The sequence below is a fragment of the Capricornis sumatraensis genome, chromosome 1, assembly GCF_032405125.1.
Source record: "Capricornis sumatraensis isolate serow.1 chromosome 1, serow.2, whole genome shotgun sequence".
NCBI lineage: Eukaryota > Metazoa > Chordata > Mammalia > Artiodactyla > Bovidae > Capricornis > Capricornis sumatraensis.
The window spans coordinates 67,034,938-67,048,665 of record NC_091069.1 but is presented as its reverse complement, the minus strand read 5'-3'; the positions used below and the strand labels follow the sequence as shown (position 1 = coordinate 67,048,665).

General features: G+C 37.5%; 1 non-coding gene across 1 annotated transcript; it reads right to left on the bottom strand.

Moving 5' to 3' along the window:
* Positions 1-7,007: 7,007 nt before the first annotated feature.
* Positions 7,008-7,080, bottom strand: TRNAH-GUG (transfer RNA histidin (anticodon GUG)). Its single transcript has one exon. It is a non-coding gene; the product is annotated as a tRNA-His (tRNA).
* Between the last annotated feature and the right edge of the window lie 6,648 nt (positions 7,081-13,728).

Here is a 13,728-nt window from a genome sequence, read left to right as displayed (position 1 = left end):
GTGATTAATTTTGATTTGGAAATTCAGGGAAAATCTTTAAAGGAGACAATGCCAGGTTTTGACTTTGATGAACAGATGGGTTTCTCAGGTTGATGAATAATGGAGGGGAAAGAGAAAATTCCAGATAGAGAAGACAGGTATGTAGAGGGACAAAAGTATGAAATCACATGGAACCTTCAGGGAATTAAAATTAAATTCATATATTCTGAACAGAGTGCATGTGGTTAAAAAAAAAAAAAAAAAAAACCAGAAGAGATGAACAAGACAGAAGACTAGAGAGACTGCAGGGGTCACAATGTAAGTGGTCTAACTTACAAAGCTGGTAAACTTTTGCCTTTTGCATTTAGATAATCAGATGCCACAAGAAGGTTTTAATTAGTGAAGCTATATAATCTGATTTGTATGTTAAAAAGGTGATTTTTAATGACAATATAGAGAATGAACTGGGGTGAAGTGTGAAAAAGGGAAATGCAACCAATTATATGTATTCAATAAGCTTTTACAATATACACCTAAAGTTTTTACTCCTACTATGACACTTAGGATCTCAAGCAATTGGGTAGTCCATGAGGGACTACATCAGGTTAAAGAGCAGAAATTCTGCCTCCCCAACATCATCCTGCGAGACTAAATTCAAAGTCCCTTCCTCCTTTTTTTGCTGCATCGTCCATTAAACCTAGTCCTATTTCTATTCCTCTAAAGAAAAATCAAAGTTATAGTCTAGCTAACTGTCATTTCCAGGCATGTGAAGCAGGAAAAACCCAACTAGGCACAGCCAGAACTTTGGCATAAATCAGCTAAGCACATGGAGAGGATAGAGAAGTGATTTTGGGAAAAGCAATGGATAAAGGAAAGTGAAAGTGAAAGTTACTCAGTGTGTCAGACTCTTTGCTACCGCATGGACTATACAGTCCATGGAATTCTCCAGGCCATAGTACTGGAGAGGATAGTCTTTCCCTTTTCCAGGGGATCTTTCCAACTCATGGATTGGATCCAGGTCTCCCACACTGCAGGTACCAGCTGAACCACCAGGGAAGCCCAAGAATACTGGAGTGGGTAGGCTATCTCTTCTCTAGTGGATCTTCCCAACCCAGGGATCGAACCAGGGTCTCCTGCATTGCAGGCAGATTCTTTACTGACTGAGCTATCAGGGAAGCCCATGAATGAATGAAGGAAGCTGCTTATTTTGTGAGTAACAATGAAGAGCAAGAGGTCATTGTGAATGCTTCACAGGCAAGGACATTTGCAACCATAGTTACATCCATAATGTGCGGCACATAGCAGTATTTCAGTTAATGTTGACAGAAAGAAACAATTTTAAAAATAAGAATGAGGAAGTGGGAAGGAGGGTAGGAAAGAGATAAGAAGAGTAGGAAGAAAGGGAAGGGAAGAAAGAGGGAAGGAAGTCAAACAAGAGGAAAATTTCATTGTGGGGGGATTCTAGCAAAATTAAATTAACTAAACTCATAAGGGAACAAATTTAGATAGCTATAAGATCTAAAGAGCCACCATTTTACATATAAAATCATGATTAAAATAAAATTATTTTTCTTAAATTGAAGGTTTCAATGATGAACATAGACGTTGACAGTTTATCCCTCAAGGGAAATTCCGGAAGCCAGGAATTGCTCACTCAGCTGTGACACCACTGACAAAGATCTAAAAAGAACAGAACATTTGGTGAAGGAAAAAAAAAAATAACTGAATTCATGAATGCTTTGATGTGATCAACAGCATTTTCTGATACGCAGAGAGCACATGTCAAAGAGATGGACAAGATCAGCTCTCAAGAGGCTGAAGAAATCAGCTCAGAAAAATTCCAGCCACTTCACCTTGGCCTGACTTGGCTGATTGTTAGAGATCCCTGAAGGATAATTGCATTAAAGCTGATAGAAGCATAATGTGTACTGTGTGTGTGTTAAGGAAAATATCAAATGAATCACTTTCTCTTCATTTCAGGTTGCTGCATTAGCAGCAGAAGACTTCTTCAGCTGCATGAAGTTGGTAAGATTGTAGTTTCATTTGTATTTCTAATGAGCTTGGGGCCTTTGGAAAAAAGTTAAAACCATTTGAGTAAATGTCCCTAAATCTTATTGTCATTTTAAAATTCAATGCATTGGGAAATCTGAGTTGTACAACATGTCAACTTGAGAGGAGCTAAATTTACTACTCTCTAGTCAGCCAGTACTGTTCTTTTATAAGCCTACAAGTCTATTGTATCAAGCTCATTAACCTGTAGACAGTTTTAAAGCCTTCTACAAAAAAACTCATTTACAACCCTGAATGGGTTAGGTACTGAATGCCCTGATTCTGTATGTTGTCAGCTCGCTGTCTGAAAACTCACTTTAGAGAGGATACTGTTGTATGCAGTCCTTGCTAAAAATAAATTTGAAGCAGCCAATTTTTATTTATTTCATGTTTCAATCCAATTTAACATTTACTGTAGTGTTTAAGAGCATAAGCTTCATGGTTGGATGTTTGAATCCTATCTTTGCCACTCACTAAGCTGAACAATTTTGATTAAGTTATAATAACTTAAGCATATCTGTATCTTCATTCTCTCAACAGGAAAATGGAAACACTAAGACTGCCTATATAACTTAGATCATCATTCAGTTAAGTTCAGTCACTCAGTTGTGTCTGACTCTTTACGATCCCATGGACTGCAGCAAGCCAGGCTTACCTGCCCATCACCAACTCCCGGACCTTGCTCAAACTCACGTCCATCGAGTTGGTGATGCCATCCAACCATCTCATCCTCTGTTGGCACCTTCCCCTCCTGCTTTCAATCTTTCCCAGCATCGGGGTCTTTTCCAGTAAATCAGTTCTTCACATCAGGTGGCAGATTGGAGTTTCAGCTTCAGCATCAGTCCTTCCGATGAACATCCAGGACTGATTTTCTTTAGGATAGACTAGTTGGATCTTGTTACAGTCCAGGGGCCTCTCAAGAGTCTTCTCCAACACCATAGTTCAAAAGCATCAATTCTTGGGTGCTCAGCTTTCTTTATGGTCCAGCTCTCACATCTATACGTGACTACTGGAAACTCCATTAGATTTGACTATACGGTTCTTTGTCAGTAAAGTAGTGTCTCTGCTTTTTAATATGCTGTCTAGATTGGTAATAACTTTTCTTTCAAGGAGCAAACATCTTTTAAATTCATGACTGCAGTCAACATCTGTCAAAGCATCATTGGGAACACTAAATGAGTTAACCCTTGGAAGGTTGTTATTATACCTGATATTTCTTAGAGCATGGTGCATGGTATACCTGGCATGAAATAAATACCATCAAAATATCTGGTATAGTAATAAATGTTGTATGCTTAGTCACTCAGTCATGTTCAATTCTTTGTGATCCCATGGACTGTAGCCTGCCAGGCTCCCCATCCATGGAATTTTCCTGGCAAGAATACTGGAGTGGGTTGCCATTTCCTACTCCTTCCCATTCCAGGGATTGAACCCACATCTCTTGCATCTCCTGCATTGGCAGGCAGATACTTTACCATCGTACTACCAGGGAAACCCCATAATAATATTTACTAATATTGTTATGAATACTCTATCCTTTTGGCCACTCTTTAGCTGCTAATGTCCCTACATTACCATTTCATAAGTTTTCTGTTTGCTTAAAATTTTTCTTTACTCCATACTAATTTATCTGCCATTAAAAAAAAAAAAAGAAACTGTTTCAATGTACTTCGCATACATACATATAAGTTTCTCTGTCTCTCTACATGAACCTGAATGCTCACCTACACACAGATATACACAGACATAAAACAACTTTTCAGAAAACAATATTTACCTTTAATTCATACTATGAATCTGATGGTCTAACCTGAAAAGAAATGCTAATTATTGCCCATTAAATTGATTTTATAATCAAAAATAAGTCATGGTCCATGATTTGAAAAAAATTTTCTAAAAGACAGGGGCTAATCAGATAAACTGCTATATTATTAAATAATGATGTTAAATAATAAGTTAGCCCTAGAACAACAGGTTTGCCTGTTATTAGAGGCCTAAAATGACTTAATCTAAAAAAAAGGTATGGGAACGATAGATTGGCAGGATCAATTTTGCACTGGAACATACACTTGCATACCATAAATCCATGTTAAATGTGATCCATTCCTGAGTCTGATAAGTTCTTCTATCAACAACTGTCTCTGTAATATCTTTGTGATTCAGAACTGGACATTAAAATAAAGGATACATGTCTAAGACCATTTCACTAATAATCTAAAACAAACAAATAATTTGTGTGGTGCATAGTCTCAGAAAAGGCTGACCAGAAATTATCCACTTAAGAAAGAACTGATAATGCCAGAGAAGATTCCATTAATAGTATTGTGACTAAAAGCTGATGGGTTCTTACTGGTGTAGCTTTCTGAATATTCTGCTAGAACAATACAAAATAATACTGCATCTCCTGGATAAATGAGACAATTGCTTAGTTGATTCTATTTAGAAAATAAACTTAAAAATAACTTGTTCCCATGACAGTCTAAAATAATTAATTTTGTCATCAGTATATGCTAGAAACTTTGTGCATGCAATCAATCTCTGGGAGCCCAGGGAAGTCAATGAATCTCCTCTTTTAAAAAATTTTTTCAATGCACAATATCAAACACTAGGAATGAAAAGTAGGATGATCATATTATAGTACTAATCAATTTATAAGGCCCCTGACAGTCCTAGAACCCAAGTCAAGATCTATATGACCGTGAAAAAAATATTATATACATAGAATGAGAGAGGGTTCTTTTCTTACCCAGTTCAACCACTTCCTTGAAGAGGTAAATAAAACAACTTACACTCTGATAAATTAGGTGTGATCTATTACAATTTAATCCAAGTTGTGTTTCTTTTAATTATCCATTTTTCTTTTTGATATTAGGGTAATACAGTAAGATATGAAAACACATTCCTGTAGAATGAATTCCACTAGTAGCACTACAAAACTAATCATGTTATTTTATTTATTTATTATTTATTTATTTATGAAATTTATTTCATAAAATGTCAGTACAAAATAGTCTTTAAACATCTATTCTTAGACATGCTAGGTTGGAGAAACAGAAAACTTCTGTATGCATTGTGCATGTTGCCAAACTCCATGATCACCTTTGTTTGGGATAATAGCCTATGTATTTCTTCATCTGGATGTTGTTAAAATGATGAGCATCTAAAACTGAAGAATCATGCTTACACCATTTTGTGACTATTTTGATGTTTCATCTTTGGAAAATTGCTGTCAATGAGTTTCCTCTATTCTGCCTTATTGTAATTGACCAAATGTATATTTCCATGTAATCAATCTAAAGAATTGGCTTTCTCAGACTCAATTCATGATTCCTGGGAGAGCTGTGGAAGAAAAGAGAACCTCTGAAAATAACATTTGTTGACTGATACAAGATGATGGCGTAGAAGGACATAAGCTTAATTACTCTCATGAGAACACCACAAACTGCTGAACAACCACTGACAAAAAAGACTGGGACCTAAACAAAAAATACATTCTACAATCAAAGCCAAAGAAGAAGCCAAAACAAAACTGTGGGAGGGGTGCAATTGCAACTCAAATCCCATGCTTGCTAGGCAGGCAACTTACAAACTCCAGATATATCACAAAAGTTCTTCCACAGGAGTGAGAGTTCTGAGCTCCATCTCAGTTCCACAGTCTGGGGGTCTAGTACTGAAAGGATGAGCCTCCAGAGTATTGGCTTTGAATGCCAGGAGGGCTTGATCATGGGGACTCTGCAGGACTGAGGGAAGCAGAAGTTTTTCTCTCTTGGAGGGCACACACAGGGTCTCATATGCACTGCATCTCAAAGAAAAACAGAGACTTCATAGGACACTGGGCAAGACCTACTTGCTGGTCTTAGAGGGTCTCCTGGGGAGGTGAGGGTGTGCCTTTGGCTCCCTGTGGGGACAGAGACAGTGATGGCAGTCGTTCTGGGAGTACTCATTAGCATGAGACCTCTTGGAGGCTGCCGTGTTCTCACCAAGACCTGGCTCTACTCAGTAGCTTAGAGGCCCCAGGGTTGCAACATGCCAGATGAATGCACCAACAGGGTGGGAACACAGTGCCAAGCATTAGCAGACAGGCTGCCTAAAGTTTTTCTGATCTCACAGCTGCCTGTTAAACACACCTCTTGACATGGTCCTGTCTACCATAGAAACAAGACTCAATTTCACCTGTCAATGTGCAGGAACTAGTCCTTCCCACAAGGAAGCATGCAAAGGCTTCTTAGTCCAGCCTCATCCACCAGGGGACAGACACCATAAGCATGAGGAGCTACAACCCTTCAGCTTGAGGAAAGGAAACAGCAATCACATAAAACCTGACAAAATGAGAAGACAGAGGAATGTGTTCCAGGTAAAGGAACAAGATAAAACTCCAAAAGAAAAACTAAGTGATGTGACAATAGAAATCTACCCAAAAAATAATTCAGTGTAAATGAATAGTAAAGATGATTAAAGATCTCAGAGAAAGAATGGAGGCCCAGACTGAAAAGATACAAGAAATGTTTAACAAAAAGTTAGAAGATCTAACATACAAAAAGAGATGAACAACACAATAACTGAAATAAAAATACAGTAGAAGGAACTGATAGCAGAATAAATGAGGGAGAGGAACAGATAATTGAGCTGAAAGACAGAATGGTAGAAAACAGTACAGTGCAACAGGATAAAGAAAAAAGAATGAAAAGATACGAAGACAGTTTAAGAGACCTCTGGAACAACATTAAACACACCAACAATCGCTGTAGAGGTCCCAGAAAGAAAAGAGAGAAAGAGCATGGGAAAATATTTGAAGAGATAATAGATGAAAACTTCCCTTACATGAGAAAGGAAATAGTCACCCAAGTTCAGGAAACTCAAAGTCCCAGGCAGGATAAACCCAAGGAGGAACATGCCAAGACACAGAGCAACTAAACTGACAAAAATTAAAGACAATGAGAAAATATTTAAAATAACAAGGAAAAGCAACAGAGGGGGAGTTTCCTGACCCAGGGATCGAACCCAGGTCTCCTGCATCACAGGCAGACACTTTAACCTCTCAGCCACCAGGGAAGCCCCAATAACATACAAGGGAATCCCCATAATGTTATTACAGTTTTTCTCAGCAAGACTCTGCAGGCCAGAAGGGAGTGGCAAAATATATTTAAAATGATAAAAGAGAAAAACCTACAAACCAAGAATACTCTACCCAACAAGGCTGTCATTCAGATTCAACAGAGAAATCAAAAGCTTTACAGATAAGCAAAGACTAACAGAATTCAGCACCACTAAATGAGGTTTACAACAAGTGCTAAAGGAACTTCTCCAGGCAGGAAAGAAAAGCCCCAACTAGTAACAAGAACATTATGGATGGGAAAGCTCATCAGTAAAGGGAAACACACAGTAAAGATAAGAAAATCATCCATACAGAGAATAGGACATCAAAACCAGCAATTATGAGAAGACATGAGCACAAGGCAGGATATTGGAAATTTATTTGAAATTAAAAGCAAAGCAACTTAAAAAAACCCTGTTGATATACAGAGCTCGATATCAAAACCCCATGGTAACCACAAATTGAAAATCTACAATAGATGACAAAAAAGAAAAAGCAATCCAAAAAACACACTAAAGTTAGTAATCAGATCACAAGAAAAGAGAACAAAAGAAAAGAAAGGAAGAAAAAAATGATTTACAAAAAATAATCAAAAGCAATTAACAAAATGACAATAAGAATATACATATATATCAATAACTACCTTAAACACAAAGTAAACTATATGCTTCAACCGAAAGACATAGACTGGCTGAGTGAATGCAAAAACGAGAACAGTATATAAGTGTCCACAAGAGACCCACTTTAGATCTAGGGGCATATACAGACTGAAACTGAGGGGAAAAAAGAAAGAATGCCATAAAAATGGAAATCAGAAGAAAACTGGAGAAGCTATACTCATATCAGCCAAAATAGACTGTAAAATAGAGACTGTTAAAAGATACAGTGGGACACTGCATAATCATCAATGAATCGATCCCAGAAGAAGATATAACAAATGCAAATATGTAGGCACCCAACATGGGCTTCCCTGGTGGCATAGATGGTAAAGAATCCATGGGCAACATAGGAGACCTGGGTTCGATCCCTGGGTTGGTAAAATACCCTGGAGAAGGGCATGGCAACCCACTTTGGTTTCTTGCCTGAAGAATCCTTATGGACAGAGGAGCGTGGTGAGCTCAGTCCATGGGGTTGCAAAGAGTCAGACATGACTGAATGACTAAGCACAGAATGGACACCCAACATAGGAGGATTTCAAAATACAAGGCAAATGCTAACAGCCATAAAATGAGAAATCAACAGTAACACAATAATAGTGGGGGACTTTAACACCCCACTTTCATCAAATGACAGATCATTCAGACAGAAAATGAATTAAAATAACAACAGGCCTTAAATAACACATTATACCAGAACAACAAAATCGATATTTATAAAGGATTTCATTAGAAAGCACAGAATACACATTCATTACAAGTGCGCATAGAACATACTCTAGGATTGATCACCTGCTGGGCCACAAACCATATCTCAGTAAATTTAAGAAAACTGAAATCATATCAAGTATCTTTTCTGGCCACAATGCTATGAGATTAGAAGTCAACTACAAGAAAAAAATTGTAAAAAACAAAACAAAACAAACATATGAAGGCTGAACAGTATGCTACCAAAAAACCAATGGATCACTGAAGAAATCAAAGAGGAAATAAAAAATATGAGAGACAAATGAAAATGAAAACACAGCAATCCAAAATCTATAGGACACAGTAAAAGTAGTTCTAAGAGGGAAGTTCATATTAATATAAATTTACCTTTGGAGACTAGAAATATCTCAGGTAGAAAACCTACAGCTAAAGCAACTACAGAAAGAAGAACAAACAAAACTCAGAGTTAGTAGAAGGAAAGAAATCATAAAGATCAGAGTAAGAGTGAATGAAATAGAGACAAAGAGAACACTAAGAAAAATCAATGAAATAAAAAGCTGGTTCTTTGAAAAGAAAGTTAAAGTTGATAAACCTTTAGCCAGACTCATCAAGCTAAAAAGGGAGTGGGCTCAAATCAATAACATTAAAAATGAAAAAGGAGAAGTTATAACAGACACCACAGCAATACAAAGAATCATGAAAAAACTTTAAACAATATGCCAATAAAATGGACAAATGTTTTTTCGGTTGAAGCATATAATTAGAAAAAATTGGACAAATTCTTAGAAAGGTACAATCTCCCAAGGCTGAACCAGGAAAACAAGAGGTATAAACTCAAGTTCATACTTGAAGATTGATCTCAAGTACTGAAATTGAAATGGTGATTAATAAACTCTCAACAAACCAAAGTCCAGGACCAGATGACTTCTCAGCCAAACTTCTGTCAAACATTTAGAGAAGAGTTAACAGCTATATTTCTGAAATTACTGCAAAAAACTGCAGCAGAAGGAACATTTTCAAACTCATTCTATGAGGTCACCATCACCCTGATAGACAAACTAGACAAAGGTATCACCAAAAAATAAATTACAGGGCAATATCACTGATGAACATAGGCACAAAGATCTGTAACAAAGTACAAGCTAACAGAATACAACGATATATTAAAAGGATCATACACCATGATCAGAGGAGATTTATTCCCAGGATACAAGATTTTTTCAATATCTGTAAATCAATCAATGTAATACACAACACTAACAAAGTGAAGAATAAAAACCAAATGATCATCTCAATAAAGGCAGAAAAAGCTTTTGGTAAGATTCAATACTGATTCATGGTAAGAACTCTACAAAAAGTGGGCACAGAGGGGACGCATCTCAACATAATAAAGTCCATATATGACAAACCTACAGCTAATGTCATGTTCAGTGGTGAAAAGCTGAAAGCATTTCCTTTAAGGTCAGGAAAAGAAAAGGATGCCTATTATTGCCAATTTTTATCAACATAGTTTTGGAAGATCTAGCCATGGCAATCAGAGAAGAACAAGAAATAAAGGGCATCCAAACTGGAAACAGTAAGCAAAACTGTCACTGTTTGCAGATGACATGATACTACACATAGAAAATCCTAAAGATGTTTCCCCAAAACTACTAGTTTCATCAATGAATTCAGTAAAGTTGTGGGATTCAAAACTAATACACAGAAGCCTGTTCTAACAACAAAAAATCAGAAAGTAGAAATTAAGAAATCAATCCCATTTACCATTTCATTGAAAAGAAGAAAATACCTAGGACTAAATCTACCTAAGGAGACAAAAGACCTGTACTCTTAAAAGTATAAGACTTTGATGAGAGAAATTGAAGATGACAAAAACAGATGAAAAGATACACTATGTTCTTGGACTGAAGAGTTTATATTGTTAAAATGACTATTACCCAAAGCAACCCACAGAGTCAATGCAATCCCTACCAAATTACCAATGGTATTTTTTCACAGAAATACAACTAAATAATTAAGTTTATATGGAGACACACAAAAAAATCTCAAATAATAAAACAATCTTGAGAAAGGAAAACAGCTAGAGGGATCAGGCCCCTTGACTTCAGACTATACTGCAAAGCTACAGTAATCAAAAGAGTATGTTTCAAGCACAGAAACTGATATAGATCAATGGAACAGGACAGAAAGCCCAGAAATAAACCTACTCACTAATGGTCAGTTAATTGATAAACTTAAAGGAGGCAAGATTTACAATGGGAAAAAAAGACAGTCTCTAGATAACTAATGGGAATTTGCTGTATGACTCAGGGAATGCCAACAGGGGCTCTGTGACAATCTAGAAGGGTGGGATGGGGAGGTGGATGGTGGTGAAGCTGGGGAGGGAGGGGACATGGGTGTACCTATGGTCAATTCTTGCTGATGTTTGACAAAAAACCATGAAATTCTGTAAAGAAATTATCCTTCAATTAAAAAAATAAAGTGGCAAAAAAATATGATACAAAGGAACTTATTTACAAAACAGAAACAGACTTACAGACACAGAAAATAAATTTATGGTTACCAAAGGGGAAAGGGGGGGGAGGTGGTATAAAACAGGAGTTTGGGATTAGCAGATACAAACTACTGTATATAAAATAAACAATAAGATCCTATTGGGCTTCCTTGGTGGCTCAGATGGCAAAGCATCTGCCTGCAATGTGGGAGACCCAGGTTTGATCCCTGGGTTGGGAAGAACACTTGGAGAAGGAAATGGCAATCCACTCCAGTACTCTTGCCTGGAAAATTCCGTGGATGTAGGAGCCTGGCTGGGAAAGGTCAGTTTTCATTCCATTTCCAAAGAAGGGAAATGTAAAAAGAATGCTCAAACTACCACACAATTGCACACATCTCACACGCTAGTAAAGTAATGCTCAAAATTATCCAAGCCAGGCTTCAACAATACGTGAACTGTGAACTCCCTGATGGTCAAGCTGGTTTTAGAAAAGGCAGAGGAACCAGAGATCAAATTGTCAACATCTGCTGGATCATGGAAAAAGCAAGAGAGTTCCAGAAAAACATCTATTTGTGCTTTATTGACTATGCCAAAGCCTTTGACTGTGTGGATCACAATAAACTGTGGAAAATTCTGAAAGAGAAAAGAATACCAGACCACTTAATCTGCCTCTAGAGAAATCTGTATGCAGGTCAGGAAGCAACAGTTAGAACTGGACATGGAACAACAGACTGGTTCCAAATAGGAAAAGGAGTACGTCAAGGCTGTATATTGTCACCCTGCTTATTTAACTTATATGCAGAGTACATCATGAGAAACGTTGGACTGGAAGAAACACAAGCTGGAATCAAGATTGCCAGGAGAAATATCAATAACCTCAGATATGCAGATGACACCACCCTTATGGCAGAAAGTGAAGAAGAACTAAAAAGCCTCTTGATGAAAGTGAAAGAGGAGAGTGAAAAAGTTGGCTTAAAGCTCAACATTCAGAAAATGAAGATCATGGCATCCAGTCCCATCACTTCATGGGAAATAGATGGAGAAACAGTGGAAACAGTGTCAGACTTTATTTTTTTGGGCTCCAAAATCACTGCAGATGGTGACTGCAGCCATGAAATTAAAAGGCGGTTACTCCTTGGAAGAAAAGTTATGACCAACCTAGATAGCATATTCAAAAGCGAGACATTACTTTGCCGACTAAGGTCCGTCTAGTCAAGGCTATGGTTTTTCCTGTGGTCATGTATGGATGTGAGAGTTGGACTGTGAAGAAGGCTGAGCACCGAAGAATTGATGCTTTTGAACTGTGGTGTTGGAGAAGACTCTTGAGAGTCCCTTGGACTGCAAGGAGATCCAACTAGTCCATTCTGAAGGAGATCAGACCTGGGATTTCTTTGGAGGGAATGATGCCAAAGCTGAAGCTCCAGTACTTTGGCCACCTCATGTGAAGAGTTGACTCCCTGGAAAAGACTCTGATGCTGGGAGGGATTAGGGGAAGGAGGAGAAGGGGAAGACAGAGGATGAGATGGCTGGATGGCATCATGGACTCGAAGGATGTGAGTCTGAGTGAACTCCAGGAGTTGGTGATGGACAGGGAGTCCTGGCATGCTGCGGGTCAGGAGTCAAAAGAGTCGGACACGACTCAACGACTGAACTGATCTGAGGAGCCTGGTAGGCCAGATTCCAAGGGGTCGCAAAGAGTCAGACATGACTGAGCAACTTCACTTTCACTTTAATACAATACAGGGAACTATGTTCTATAACTTGTAATAGCATATAACAGAAAATAATCTGAAAAAAACATAACTGAATCACTTTGCTGTACACCAGAAACTAACACAACATTGTAAATCAACTATACTTCAACAAAAACCAACCAACCAAACAAAAGAACATGAAAAACATGAAGACTCTCTTCAACAAGTGGGCCTGGGAAAATTGGACAACTACATGCAAATACATGAAATTCAAACATTCTTTAACACCATATACAAAGATAAACTCAAAATAAACTAAAGACCTAAAAGTAAGACCAGATACTATAAAACTCTTAGAGTGAAACAAAGGAAGAAACCTCTTTGACATAAATTGCAGTGATATCACTTTTGATCCACCTTCTAGAGTAATAGAAACAAAAATAAACTAATGGGACTTATGAAATGTAAAAGCAATTGCACAGCAAATTAAGCAATAAACAAAAGGGCAGTCTGCTGAATTGGAGATATTTGTAAACAGTGGGACTAAAAAGGGATTAATTTTCAAAATAAACAATAGTTCATGCAGCTCAATATCAAAATAAATAAATAAAAACAGCCCAATCAAAAAAAATGAACAGAAGAATTAAAGAGACATTTCTCCAAAGAAAACATACAGATGGTCAAGAGGCAGGTGAAAAAAATGCTCAAAATGCTAATTATTAGAGAAATACAAATCAAAACTATGATGAGATATCACCTCACACCAGTTAGAATGGCCTTCATCAAACAATACATGCTGGAGAGGGTGTATAGAAAAGGGGAACCCTCCTACACTATTGGTGGGAATGTAAACTGGCAAGAGCTACGATATGACCCAGCAGTTCCAGTCTTGGGCACATATCTGGAGAAAACCATAGTTCAAAAAGATACATGCACAGCAATGTTCATTGTAGCCCTATTTACAATAACCCACACATTTAGGAAGCAACCTAAATGTCCATCAACAGATGAATGGATAAAAAGAAGTGGTACATTTTATACAATGGAATATTG